This window comes from Protopterus annectens, chromosome 1.part2 (genome assembly GCF_019279795.1).
Source record: "Protopterus annectens isolate FY-2018-M chromosome 1.part2, PAN1.0, whole genome shotgun sequence".
Taxonomy (NCBI): domain Eukaryota; kingdom Metazoa; phylum Chordata; order Ceratodontiformes; family Protopteridae; genus Protopterus; species Protopterus annectens.
In genome coordinates this window covers 145,679,499-145,694,575 of record NC_056727.1, presented here as the reverse complement: position 1 = coordinate 145,694,575, position 15,077 = coordinate 145,679,499, and positions in this window count along the sequence as shown.

The window sequence follows — 15,077 nt, the reverse complement described above, 5'->3', positions numbered from 1 at the left end:
TATGGATTTTGGGTAAGCCCATTGGATTCCAAAACAGATTGTGCATGCCCAACACAACTTAAATGCAAGAAACTGCAGTGCTGACTCTTTTTCCAAAATCCTCAGTAAATGCCATACTGTAATGCAAGAAATGGAAGCTATTCTCGTGGAATATTATGGAATCCATAATAATACTGGAAAAAAAATACTACCTGTAGTGAATGCACTGCAACTGGCTGCAGTACAGCAATTATGGAAGAGGATGTGGCTGTGTTGCCTAGAAGACAACCAGCTACATAAAAAGCAAGGCCACAACTAAGGCAACTTGTCAGATCAACAAATCATTGTCAGTTACTACCCAGGCAGACAACCAGTGCAGGCTGTGTGCAACACGTGTGCCCCGCACATTTCTGGGCAGACACTGTGAGGCAATTACATACCTCTCAAAACAAAAGTGTCTGACCCTTATGTGAACTGGCATCTGAGACATTCCAAAGATACATGGGGATGCTGTAGGAATGTCAAAGACAGCTGCCAAGTCATATCTTGTAAAAATGTCTGGCAGCAATGTTCAAAAATATAGATGAATACATACACTGGCACAGTGGTGCAGCTGTTTGCATTGTCATCTCACAAAAAGAGGTTCTCCGGTTCAATTCTTGGCTGGGGTGCCTTTTGTGGGGAGTCTACATGTCCTACCTGCATTTGTGTGGGTTTCTTCTGAATGCTCCGGTTTCCTCTCACGTTACAAAGTCATGCATCTAGAGTGTTTCTCCCCAGGCCTCCACTGAAAATTGGCTCGTTCCAAGTCAGACTTTCCCAGTAAGCAAATGTTAAATAAAACTTTCCATCTACACCCATGGAGCTAAGAACTATTGTGTACCACTTCTATAATCTTGCAAACTCCCCACAACAAGTGACTGTGGTTATAAATTCGAACCATGGCTAATGACCCCATACAGAGAACCATCAAACCCTGCAGATGAGGCCTACAATAAAGTGCACGCAACAGCATGAAATACAATTGAGCATGTGCTTGGTGTACTGAAAGCAGGTTTAGATGTCTGGACACATGAGTGGGGGCTGCTCTGCAATACACACCTGAAAAGACAGCACAGATGACAACTGTGTGTGCCATGCTGCACAGTATGCTAATAATAGCACATGGCAACCTCCCCAGCTGCAGGTCTGGATGAACTACTCCAAGAACCCCAGATGTCTGAAGATGACATTCCACAGCTATCAGATGGGTAGCAGGAGGATTCAGGGGGCAGCAGAAACAGGTGTGGGAGACTACAAGTCCAGGCTCAGGCAGCACAGCAATGACTGACACATACCTTTGAGTCATGACAAGCCAAACATACAGAACTACAGATATTAAACACTGATGTTGAGATGTTGCCCCACCACAGCAGCACAGATTGCATCTAGTGGAAATTACCCAGTAGATGTACACACTTGAGTGTTAGCTATAAAAACATACTTCTAATATATAACAGTATGAACATATACAAATCTATACCAATGTGGATCATCAACTCAGGCCACAACTAACACAGGTATGCATACAGACTCATACTGGTGTATGTGTGTATGGTAGACAACAAGGGTACACATCTGTGAATCAAATTCCTGTCTGTTCACTATCAAAAGATGCAAACAGTGAACCAACTTTGGACATAATGCAGAACTGCTGTCAATATTACAAGCAACATATATAAATGTAAAGGATGGATAAAGTGTAATGCACTAAATTGAGTCACCTATAGTTAGTAAAAATATCAGACTCCAGTGGCATCAGATTTCACAACAACCACAGACATATGCCATTGTCAGTAGCCTGCACAGTGCTAGTCGACTATCTGATCATGCCTGCTGGGCCCATGTCAGATTGGCCAGCAGCAGATTTGTGTGCACATTGCTGGATAGACAGCAATGCCCAATGGGCAAGCTTTGGTCTGCTGAGAGGGGGCATGCCTCTCCCATGTGGCAATCTGCTAAGCACAGTCAGGGTATGCAGAACCCTGCTCATACTACTACACTGCTGTAGTGCTGTTGTAGGTAGAATTAAATGGATCTTGCCACATAAAACATACTTTCATTCTTTGCAGCCAATGACACCATGACTTCACAGTGTCTGTGTTCCTGTGCTTTATGCAGCACACCCAGCTGGTGTGCAACATGATCCATGGCATGGACAAGTGCATGGATGTCAGATCCATGACATGGATGGGAACATACATTGGCCTGTAGGAGTAGGCAGACACCCTCTGACACATGCCCATGCACACCAGCTACATGCCTATATCTACTGTGATGGGTAGTATCAACATGTTGTGGGGAACTGTGAACATCACCAGCAAACTCAACATATGGCACTGTTCTACAGGGCTCATCCTGTCCACCATCTGATGTCCCCTTGATGTCAGAATGGCCTACGGACAATTTTTCCTCCATATCTGAGGCTACAGCACTATACACATGACTGCCACCATCTTGGTTGGACTGTATCACCATGTCACTGTCCTGTGTGCCAGGGCCATGCTACCAGTGGACAGGCTAATGGAGGATAAAGGCAATGGATATGCTAAAAGAAGAGACGGGTGACACAGGTCAGAAAAACATGCTTACAACACATGCTGAATATCATTAATGACACGACACTACAATGTTACAGATAATAATGACTTACCAAGAGGTCTTGTCTGTGTAAGAGGCCATTGAACCTATATAACAGGGAGTTGACAATTATGTTACACATGTAACATACATCACATATGGGAGGAATACATGCATAACACACACCTGACATGTCCTCATGGGAGAGGGATGAATTACATCTTTTGTAGGGAAACAAAGGCATAAATACAACATACTTAATCACATCTTTGCTAGCGTGGGACATTCCAACAAAGGTAAAATGTAAACTAGGGAACACATACACATAGCAGTTGTTTGTGGTTGAGCTGCTCATGGTGACTGTCTTATGAAGGAGTAGAAGGACAGAGTATTAATGCAGGACAACAACAGGAATAGCAATGACAGATATGAAAGACATGTATGAAAGAAAAATATTAGCATACCAGTGACACTCTCCCAATGTGGTGAGATACCATGCAGTAATGCAGATCCTGCAGTGGGAAAGCATAGACAAAGCAAACACAGTCATGTGTGCAGGCACTAGCATAATCACATGATGACATATACAACACAGTAGCAGGGTCTACTGATATACTCACGTGATGTACACTGAGCCTGTTGGCTAGATGTCCCAGTGTAGAAAACAATAATTTTATGCAGTCAACTACACTCTGATGCAGCCTATAAACATGTTAGGGAACCATACCTGGTCTGTCTGTAGGTGCACTTGAATGGCTTGTGCCCCCAGAAGATGTAGCTGTATTTTACATTGTGAGGGAAATATTCATATGATAGTAAACAGCACTGGTATTCCCAGTGGAATGTGCCCCATCTGATGCATATAACTCCTTTGACTGTGAAGAAGTCACAAAATATAACTGTGACAACTGTGTCCTGGCCCAGCAATCAAGGAGCCTCAATCCTCACCACTAGCACCAGGGAAGTTGTCTCACAGTAAAGTACAATTTCCCTTAAGTGCACACAGAGATCACAGTCAGTCTGGGGCTGGTTGCTCCCTTGCTCACCAGGTCCCCAATAAAACTCCCCACTGGCACAGCTATAGGGTCCAGATCTCAGCTTAGCTGGGCAAGCTAAAACCTCCAGTACCCTCTCTGTCCAACCAGTGCTTCGTGTCCCTGCCCAAGTAGCTTACACAACACACACACACTTTTAGATAAGTATTTATGCAACTTCAAGACACTCCTGGGAAAGGCTGACACAGATTCTCCAGCAGTGCCCCTTTACCCAGACTATACAGTAGTAATTACTGCCACCACCCAACTAATAATATCAGCTACTAAAAGGCCCTTAAAAGGGTGTCCAATTATTACTGTGCAATATTATTATCCAGTGGTAGTATGACTAACAGTTAAGGCTTACTTTAGAGTGGCCTATTACAATAACCTCTATAAATATGCAAAGCACTCTAGAGCTTATCTCTACACAAACCAGCCACAGGTAGAAGGTTTTAAAAATATTTAATAATAAATAATTAAAACACAAGACAAAATTACTACACCACAGAGATATCTAAGAGTTCAGAGATCACACAGACACTTAAAATAATACAGTAGGACAGGTCTGATTTCAAAGAAAACTACCTAATTAATTTTACTAGCTTTAACTATTCCTAAAAGAAATCACAGTACTAAAATGTACATGTGAGCACAAGGCAGAGTGCTGATAAGTTGGATATCAAGATCAAAATGCTTCCAGTCTCTTCTGAGAAATAGTATTTAAACATTAATAACAAACATGTCTCTAAGGCCCTCACAAATTACATAATTTTTGACACTTAGGTTTTCCCAGTATTCATATTGCATCATCTTAACACCTGGTCTGAGTTCTCAGGCAACAAACTGCATTATTTAGCAATCTAACACCTACTCAGAAACTTACAACAATACAAGGCATTTCACATATACATTCTAGCAGAAACTAGAGCAATAAAGCACATTCCGTATCTAAATTATGGTCATAAATTTTAGCCTTAAAACAATGGACATAAAACCTTCATCCAGCCACACTGGAGCCGAAATCTAACATGAAGGGTCACAACATGCTTCACTGGGCCAGTAGAGTGCAATGTTGTCACATATTTTGCAGTTCCACATTTCACAGTATTCTTTACACTCAAGAAACATGCCTGTATTTTACATTTATTATCAAGAAAACATGCCTGTATTTTACATTTATTTACAAATGCCAGAATTATATATCAAATTCTATTTGACTAGGCTGGCAGCCTTTTCCCATCTCTCCCCAACCATCACAACTATATAAATTTGCTTATCACTTTCTCTCTCATACATTGCCACTACAGTGAGATATATCAGTGGCTGGGTTGTTTAACAGTAGTAGTAGTATTTCTTTTTGCTTACAACTTGCCATCCTCAAAATAAACAAAACATAAATAAATAATTGCTACAGTGATCTGTTTGGACTTTTTGACCTCAGATTTGCACACTGTCCCCAAGCAAGCTGTATCAGTGATCATTTAACAGTGATCATGCCAGTGGAATTTACTCTCAGACACAGCTTGCTTGTCACAAACACACACACACACACACACACACACACACACACACACACACACACACACACACACACACACACAAACACTCACACTCTCTAACACAAAGATAATCCTCTTCTCGGCAGTCTTCTAATGATGGATTTTGGTGAAAGTGAAGAAAATAATAGGCATAATATTGTCTTTCAGTTTGTTACTCTCAGATAAGTATATAGTGCCCTCCAACAAGCATATCATGATTATTTAGTAGTGACCATACATCTGACCTTTTCTTTCTCAGATAGCCTGTTCCTTCCCAAAAAGATAGACACTCCCTCCTTTTGTTTTTCCTCAACTAATATATTTGTTTTTTTTTTTCTTGTTCTGAGCACTTGGAATGTGTGATCCCATGTGATCCCTTCTTCTTCATTTTCAGTCATTCTCTGTTGTTCATGTTTCCAGTGCTTGTCAACTATTTCAGTATGATAATATCTGCATTTTGCAAACTAGGCAAACAGGAAAATGATGTCACTGGCAAATGTGACAGAAAACATCCATCCAACCACCCATTCTTCCAGACATCCATGCAATTTTCTAATAACTTGCAGTATTTTTACAGGGATGCTGGAACACTGGAGCCTATCCTAGTAGTGGGTGTACGCTACAAATGGAAACATATTCTCAATAAAACAGTGGTCTATCGCTGAAAACATACTGCATGCAGACAGACAGGTAGCTTGGAGAATACCAGTTCACATACTGCATATCTTTGGGCAATGTGAGGAAAATGGGATACCTGGAGAAACTCACATGGATGCAAGAAGGACATGAAAACTCCACATTTATTTATTTATTTACATTTGTTTACCGGGAAATTCCAACTGGACACGCGTCCTTTTTCATTGGAGGCCCGGGGAGAAAAGCTCCACAGAACAATAAATGAGCAGCAGAGTACATGAAGAACAACTAAATAAATATACAATAGCAAATAATACACACTGCAGCAAACATTAGCTATACATACATGATGAAACATAGTAATGAACAAATATACCGATATCTAGCTAAAGGCTAGGAATAAAGGTAGGATGTATATATAGCTAGTACTAAGCTCAAACAGGTACTGTTCTAAACTCATATACCTAAATCTTATATACAAATATTGCACTAAACTCAAGCAGATATAAAGCAGAAGCTCCACACGAAGGTGGAACATGCTAGAAGAGCTAATGGGATGGAAGGGGAAGATAGAGGAGTAAGAGAGGAGACTGGGTGAGTAGTATAAGTGGTAGTGAGAGGAAGCTAGGTGTAAATCAGTTGGACATGTCAGCCAAACCCACCTGTAACTGAGTGACAGCAGTACTATTGGTAACAATTCAAAAAGTCAGAACCTGACACAGTGAGACCCAAAACACCAAGTCTGAATTGCTGAAAAATGGACTTGCATATGCTAAATTTGACATGGCCATTTCTCAGAATATTCCTTTTTCTTCAAGGTATGGTGATCTTGGAGTTGGAGTTCAAAGGGTGCAGTGGAGCTTGCCTGCCCTGCAAAATGGAAGTTTAAAGGAGAAAAAAATATCTTCAAGATTGGCTGTTTTCCTGTGTTTTCAGTCTTTTTTTCCCCTTTGGCTTCTCAGTACTCAGTATTTGAAGTGCAAACATTTCAATAGGGAGATGTACTACACACTACACCAGTGTATCATCCTCACAGAAATCAGTAAGATAAAGTAGAAACTTAGAAACGAAAGTATATTATAAAGACAAACTAAAAAATTAAAAGCCACTCACACAGTGTAATTAAACTACAAAAATTGCTACTAAAGCAGATAAAAATATTTATAATATTAATAAAAAAATATTTCAACCAAGTATTTAAAAGGCCAAGAGTCTTGGAATAGGTATGAAAATTACATAATTTCCTGTTTAAAATTTCAGTTGCAATTTTGTTATAACACTGTTTCATTTGTTGTAGGTGAGTAGCTTGTATGTTAATTAACACAGGCACTGCATATAGTTGGTATGAAAAAAGATGAGGCTTTATTTATTCTGGCATTGCCTGTTAGGAAGGATCTTGCTCTGTATAGGGTACCACGTTTCTGGTGTTTTTTATTCTACCTATATTACATGATGGTTGATGTGACACTGCCAGCCCAGCTATCTGAAATTTTGTAAATAATTCAATGTCATTTGTGAATAATGATATGATTTATACAGAGCTGTATGTTATGTACTGAGCTTCAAAAATGTAACCACAGCATACCTGCTGGAACATAGAAGACTAACTTGCAAAACTTCAAGAAAATAAGTTGAAATTAAGTGCTTTACAATGTGCTATAAAAGTTAGTTTCAGTGCAGCAAGGAGGCAGGATGTCTAACGCTAGAAGTTTTTTTCTATTGTCTTGGAGAAAAGTAGTTACTAGATTTAAAATGTAAAAAGTGTTTTATTGCTTTATGACTTCCTAGCAACTGCACAGTTCTGAGAGACATGTATTTATCACACAGAGATTTTTTATTTTATTTATTTATTTATTTTACATTTGTTGACCAGGCTAGTCTAACTGGATATATGTCCATTTTCAGTAGAGGCCCGGGGAGAAAAGCACCAAGCATAGGCAGTGACATATCATATATTACATGCAAAAAACAAACAGAATATAAAGTATTTTTTTTCTTGTTTACAGATGTACAGTCATTATGTTTATATCTAGTACAGTGGAGGATAGCACATTTAGAGTAAGAATACTCTTATAGAGTACTAAGAAGGAAATCTCGTTAAATACTAGTTAGACGTTAGCTTACTAGTTAACCCATGTAAATGTAATAGAACAACAGAGCAGAGAAGTATAAGGAGAGCAAGATGGGGATTGAGATATTAGTCAGGGTTAGAGCAGGTACATAGCCAGTGTGTATTAAGGAATTCTTTAAGGTATTTTTTGAAAAGCAGTGTGGAAGAAAGAGATGTGAGTTCCCTTGGAAGCAGGTTGCAGGTTTTTCCCGCTGTGTTAGTGAATAGTGAGTCCCCTGCCTGGTTGTTTGATTTAATAGTGGAAACTAGAAGCTTATTAGCTGAGCGTAGTGTTGCCAGATTTTTATATGGGATAATCAGATTAGTGAGGACTGGGGTATTCTTGGGGTGGTAAAGGATCTTTTGGGTGATGGTGTGTTGTTGATAAAGTAGGTGGTTCTGCAGTTCTAACCATCCTAGTTGTTTGAAGTTGTGACAGTGGTGGGTTCTAAAAGGGGTACCAGTGGCAAATCTGGCAATGTTGTTATAGCTGGTTGCAAGTTTGCTAAGGTTGCTTTTAGCTAGATTGGTATAAATGGCAGAAACATAGAACAGGGTAGAGATAAGGTGGGTCTGGGCAATAGTAGTTCTAGCTACCAGTGTAAGGAAGGGTTTGATTCTATAAAGGGAGCTTAGTTTTCTGTTGACAGATTTTATAGTAGTATTAATATGATCATCATAGCTAAGGTTGTGGTCTATTGCAATATAGTAAAAATTCTGTTAAGTTTCTGTTTAGCTTGGGAACTGAAGTCATGTGAAAAAAAGTGATGTCATCCAGGCTAACCCAGCAGTAAAATGTGATATTAATTTAAGAACTCTCTCAGAGAGAGACTGGACATTTTGTATTTTGTCTTGGACCTAGCAAGAACATCCATTCATCATCATCATCTGCACTTGTCTGTCTGTAAGTAAGATTTGGGGTATAACATCTCTGTTAGAGATAGAGAAGAATATAATAAAGATTAGTTTAGATGTTTTTTGTATTTATTTGCGACTGTCCTCCAATGCTGTTTTAAAATATTTCCTGTGATTTTGAACTCTGAATTAATTGTGTTTGTTTTCTAAGTATTGTCTTGTTCTTTTATTATTTATTATTAAATATATTTAAACCTATCTTTGTGGCTGATATTTGTGAGACATTTAAGCTCTTAGGATACTGGCATATGTATTTGGTGACACTGTACAGACCACTCCTAAATAGCCTTGCTCTTGGTTAAAACTGCAATTTGGATAATAGTAACATTACACAGTAAGCTAGGAACCCTTTGTAAGGGCCTTAAAGTAGCTGATAAAGAGCTGGCTGGTGGCAGTAACCTGTGCCAGCCTTTCCTAGATATGTGTAGGTGTGTGTGTGTTTGCATACCAATCAAATCTCAAATTGTGTGTGTGTCAGCTACTTGGGCAGGGACACAAAGCACTGGTTGGACAGAGAAGGTGCTGCAGGACTTAGCTTGGCCACTCAGCTGAGATCTCAAGCCTATAGCTGTGCAAGTGGGGGGTCTTATTGGGTATCTGGAGAAAAAGGGAGAAACCAGCCTGAGACTGACTCTGGTCTCTGTGTTATATTAAGGGAAATTGTACTTTACTGAGTGTGTACTTGTCATCCTCCCAGTGTGTACATCCCCTAGCTGTTGCCAGTGGTGAGGATTTAGGCTCCTTGATTATTGGGCCAGTGCAGGGGCATCAGTTGACTTTGAGGTTTTCATCAATAATTTACACCCAGGATTTTCTTGGCTTATTCTATCTTGGTATGGTTGGATAAGTTTATTGAGAAGCAGTTTTTGAGGTGAGATAGTTGCATGGGGTCATCATTGTCTGTTTCCAAGGGGGATATTATGGTGAGTGTAATACAGAAACTTCAGGTTCTAGAATTCGATGTGGACAAACTAATGCCTCTCCATATGTGGTGTGCTCAGGCCTTAGTTGGATTCATGGAATGATTAAGCCCTATGCTTTTTACGTATGGCATTCTTAACAACTAATCATTTTTTTCATATTTCAGAACATTTGTTCTTTTCTAAGGAATGCTTCCTTTATAACAAAATGAGTTTCCCCAAAAGTTGACAAAAAATCCCTTCTGCCACTGTCAATAACTTTTTCTACTCAAGGTAGGCCTTTATGTTTTGTTAATGGCTTATCTCAAACCATCTCTTTCTTTACTTATTACCTTGCATCCTGATCTCTAAATGTAAAATAAATAAATAAATAAAATAAATAAAATAAATAATGGAGCTTCTTTAATTAAGTTTAACACAGTGCTTACAGAAAGAGATGCCCTAGCTTTCCATAGCAAAATAGGCACTGAAATGATAGCTTTTTGGTACAATTTAAGTTCTGAGACACAATCATTAATACATGTCATATTCATTATACATCTGTTATCGAAACAGCCCCAAATACAAACTTTTACAACTTTTAACGAAACAGTCACCTGTCAATACACAAAAGGTATAATAATATTTACAGCTGGGTACTTTGCTCTGAAAGTCACCTTAGAAAAGCTAAACTTTTACAACTCTTAACAAAACAGTCTACTGTCAGCACACAACAGATATAATGCAGTTTACAGCTGGGTACTTACTGCTCTGAAAGTAACCTTAGAAAACGGATGATGTGTCAGACGTATTACCCATAAATCTTTGTGGCAAAAAAGATCAACATATGGCATAGGCTATGTCACTTTCATGTTGGTACATGAATAAACAAATCTTTGTTGGTTCTGTTTAAGCAGCTTTATTCTATACAAACACATTACTGTAGAGGCTTATTAACTATGACTAAGTAACATATACAAACTAACTACTGCGATCATACATGCTCACTCACTGGCTGCTTCTACAAAACGGCACTACAGATTGCATGTGTCTGGAATTTATATGTGCACGCACAGCCTCACATGCTTCTTAGCACACACACACACACACACACACACACACACACACACACACACACACACACACACACACACACACACACATTACACTCTAATCTACATCCTCCCTCTGAAAAATAGATCATGCAATTTGTCATAAAATTATTTCACATGCAGAAATCGCAGATAATCTAAAGACATGCATTATACAATACTTCATACACACACCATACACACACACACACACACACACACACACACACACACACACACACACACACACACATATATATATATATATATATATATATATATATATATATATATATATATATATATATATATATATACAGTCAAGTCCATGTTGCTCTGTATTTCACACTAGGCTTAGAAACTCATCCATATCATGTGACATAAAATTGGGAATCACATTTAGCAACTGGGAAAGTCTTTGCAAAATGGCTGACCCGTGGAATGTTTGAATTACAATCTGGAACATTATCAGACATTTGAACACATTCTGATCTGGAAACAATGTCTGACTTTGTTCTTTGATTTAGAGTTTGCATCACAGATACAATGTAATTGCAATGATCATTCTTGTACAGGAAGAATATGTATGTAATTCTTCCTATACTCCACACCCTAAGAGCTTACCAAATAGGATTTTGGCTCAGCACAGATACCTGCAGTATGTTCTATTCGATCACAACCTTTCATTGCCTGAATTAATACTGTCTCTCCTTCCTTCAATAAACGAAGTAATCTGCAAGATCTATCATAACTAGATTTCTGGCTGTTACACTTATTCAAAAATTGAGCCTTGATGGTTTTATTGTTCTTAGAGTTAGACTGTAACAAACTTGATGAAATGGTGTAGTTCTAGTTTGTCTGGAAAACAGTCTTTGAGCAGGTGAGCCAAGAATATCATCATGCGGTATGTTTCTGAGATTAAATAAATTCAAGAACACATTGGTATTGTCACAGTTTGACTTTACAAGTAATTGCTTTGCACTCTGTACTGCTCATTCAGCTAGACCATTGGATTGATGATATTCAGGACTACTAGTGACATGTACAAAGTCTCATTCACTTGCAAATTTCTGAAACAACTGGCTAGTATATTGAGTACCAATGTCAGAATAAATTTTGTGTGGGCTACCATGAACTGAGAAATTAAGTTTTAACTTTAAATTTGGTAGCAGATCAATCTCAGACCAACTTGAGTAAGAGTCTACCAAAACCAAGTAGTGTTGATTGTTCCACTCAAAACATATCAGTTGCTACAGTAGACCAAGGTAGTTCACCTATTGGATTTAGCTGAAGTGGTTCTCTTTGCAAATGCACTCTGGTACTATTACATACTGAATAAGAAGAAAGAACACTATCAATGTCTTTTGATAATGATGGCCAAAATACTAGCTTTCTTGCTCTTCTCTTAGTGGATAATTAACCGGGGTGACCACAATGCAATATTTGAATATATTTTTGCTGTAAGGAAACAGGAACAACAATTTTAGGACCTTTGAAAATAATGCCATCTTCCATCAACAATTTATCTCTGTAAGGAAAATATGATTGCACCTCAGCTGATACACTAGATTGCTTTGACAGCCATCTAACATTGATCTAGTGATTGAGTTTTTGTGAAATTTGATCTCCCACTCATCAAGTCTAGTGGGGGAAAAATTATGCACTGACATTACATCAAAGTGAAAAGTTTCAGCATTAAGCTGTTCTGTTGTATTTCTAGGCAATCTGGATAAGTTATCAGCCAGACAGAACCATTTACCTTTAGTGTAGACTACTTTAAAATTCTACTTTTGCAATTTGAGCATCATTCTTTGTAATCTCGCTGGAGCAGAATGCATAGGCTTCTTTAGAATGGTAACTAGAGGCTGATGATCTGTTTGAATTTGGATAGCTCCAACATAAATATAACTGAGAAACTTGGAACATGCAAAAGCAATTGCCAAAAGCTCTTTCTTAATTTGAGCATAGTGCACCTAAGTTTGAATAAGTGTCCTACATGCATAGGCTACTGGTCTGCCTTTTTGAAGAATAACTGCACCAAGACCAAAATTGTAGTATCACTGAAAAGAACAACTGGTTTATTCACATTATAGTACCTTAACTTAGGTGGGGTAGCACTTTTCTGCTTAAGGTCATCAAACACCTTCTGATGATGTTGCAACCAAGACCATAGAATATTTCTGCATGTTAACTCTCTCAAAGTTGCTGACAACTCACTCAAATCTGGTATAAACTTGCCTAAATAGTTGACCATGCCCAAAAAACACTGTAAACCTTGAACATTATCTGGTGCTGACATCTCTGTTATGTTGTGTTGGGTCTTAAGCCTGTACTTGTAAACAAATGGCCTACGTACGTAACTTCTGGAAGTCTGAATTTGCACTTCAGAGGATTGAGCTTCAAGTTTACTCACATGCTCTGTCTAGAACTTTCTTGAGGTTTCTGTCATGCTCTGCTTCGCCATTACATCCAACTAACAAATTGTCTACTATTATGGCACAAGGATAACCTGAAAATATTTGTTCCATTGCATGCTGAAAGACTTCACTTGCAGAATTTATTCCAAATGGCATCCTTAGGAATCTGTATCTGCCAAATAGAGTACCAAAAGTAGTTAGAAATGAGGATTTATAATCAAGCATTACTTGTCAAAATAAACTCTTTCCATTCAAAACAGAAAATACAGTAGCATTCAGTATTAGAGCTGCAACTTCCGTAACTGTGCACATTGGATGAAATGGCCTTTTAATGCCTTGTTCAAATCTCTAGGATCAATGCATATTCTGATTCCATCTCAGCCTTTCTTATGAGTGGCTGCCATGGATAACACCCATTCAACTGGTTCTGTGACTGGACAAGTCACACCTTGCTGCACCATCTTATCCAACTGAGCTTTGACTTTATTTTGCATTGCCATAGGAGCTGTTCTTGCTCGTCTGATTACTGCAGTGACCTCAGGATCCAACTTCATAGCATACACAACTGGAAGTTTGCCCAATTTGTCATTGAAAACATCAGGATACTCTGAGAAAATAGCTTTGGAAAAATGTAAACTTAGAACTGCACTCACATGATGGATGTCTTTAGCAAAAGAAAGCAGATTCATTCTCAAACTATCTTTGAGAGCTAGTAAAGATTGCACTGGTCATTGGACTTTGTAGAATAATAAGTTGTTAACAGTTCTCAGCCAAATAACATGAATGTATTACTAAACCTTCGGTTTGAATTTCTTCACCTCCATACGCAATGAGTCTCGTACTGCTGGTTACATTAAGTTGTTTGTTAGTTCTCACTTTTGCAAATGTGTCTGCCGATATAACATTGCACTTTGATCCACTGTCTACTTTGAGCTCTGTGGATTTCACATTGATCTGAACCATACAAAACACTTCACTCCTTGTTAACAAGTTTACAGTATCCTCTCTTTCTCCTAGTACTGATATACCATCCACATAAAATGCTGACTGTTTCGGCTCCACTTGATCAACTTGCTTTTTTGTACGACCTTTCTTTACAACCGAGTGAGGCTTATTTGATTTGCAAATGTTTTGGAAGTGGTTCCATTTTTTACACTTGTGGCATTGCTGACCATATGCTAAACACTTCTCTCTTTTAGACTCATGATTTGTACCACAATTGTGACAGTTAACAATAAAGCTAGACTTGGGTTTTGCTGACTCACGTTTTTGTTGCACTGAGCTGGCGGTGGAGCTTGCACTTTTCCTGGAACTCTCTGGAAAGCTTTGTACCTTCTTTGGAAACTCTGTGGCAGTCCTTTGCATAGGCCTGTTTCTGACTGCCACATGTTGCATACTATCTATGTTTGCTCTGGAGCTTACTAAAACCATGCTTTTGTCACTCACTAGCATATTTGTATGTCTTTATGTCACCTCATGGATCTGAAAAAGCTCTATGCTTTGCTTAATGTCAAATCACTGTCACGAGTAAAATCTTTCTCACTGCAGTGCTATTAATACCACACACAAGTCTGTCCTTTATCAGCTCATCTTTCAAATCCCCAGACTGACACCTTTTAGCTTTGTTTCTCAAGTCAGTTATATAAGCTGCAAATGTTTCCCCTGGTTTCTGGTTTCTTGTGTAAAACAAATGTCTCTCTAATTTAATGTTAGTCTGGGGGTTGCACATTTCTCTGAACTTACATTTCAAACACTCAGGGTCTTAACTTGAATTAGCTTGCACAACAATATTTCAGTCTGCACCTTCACCTTTATACACTTCTGGTGTTTATACAA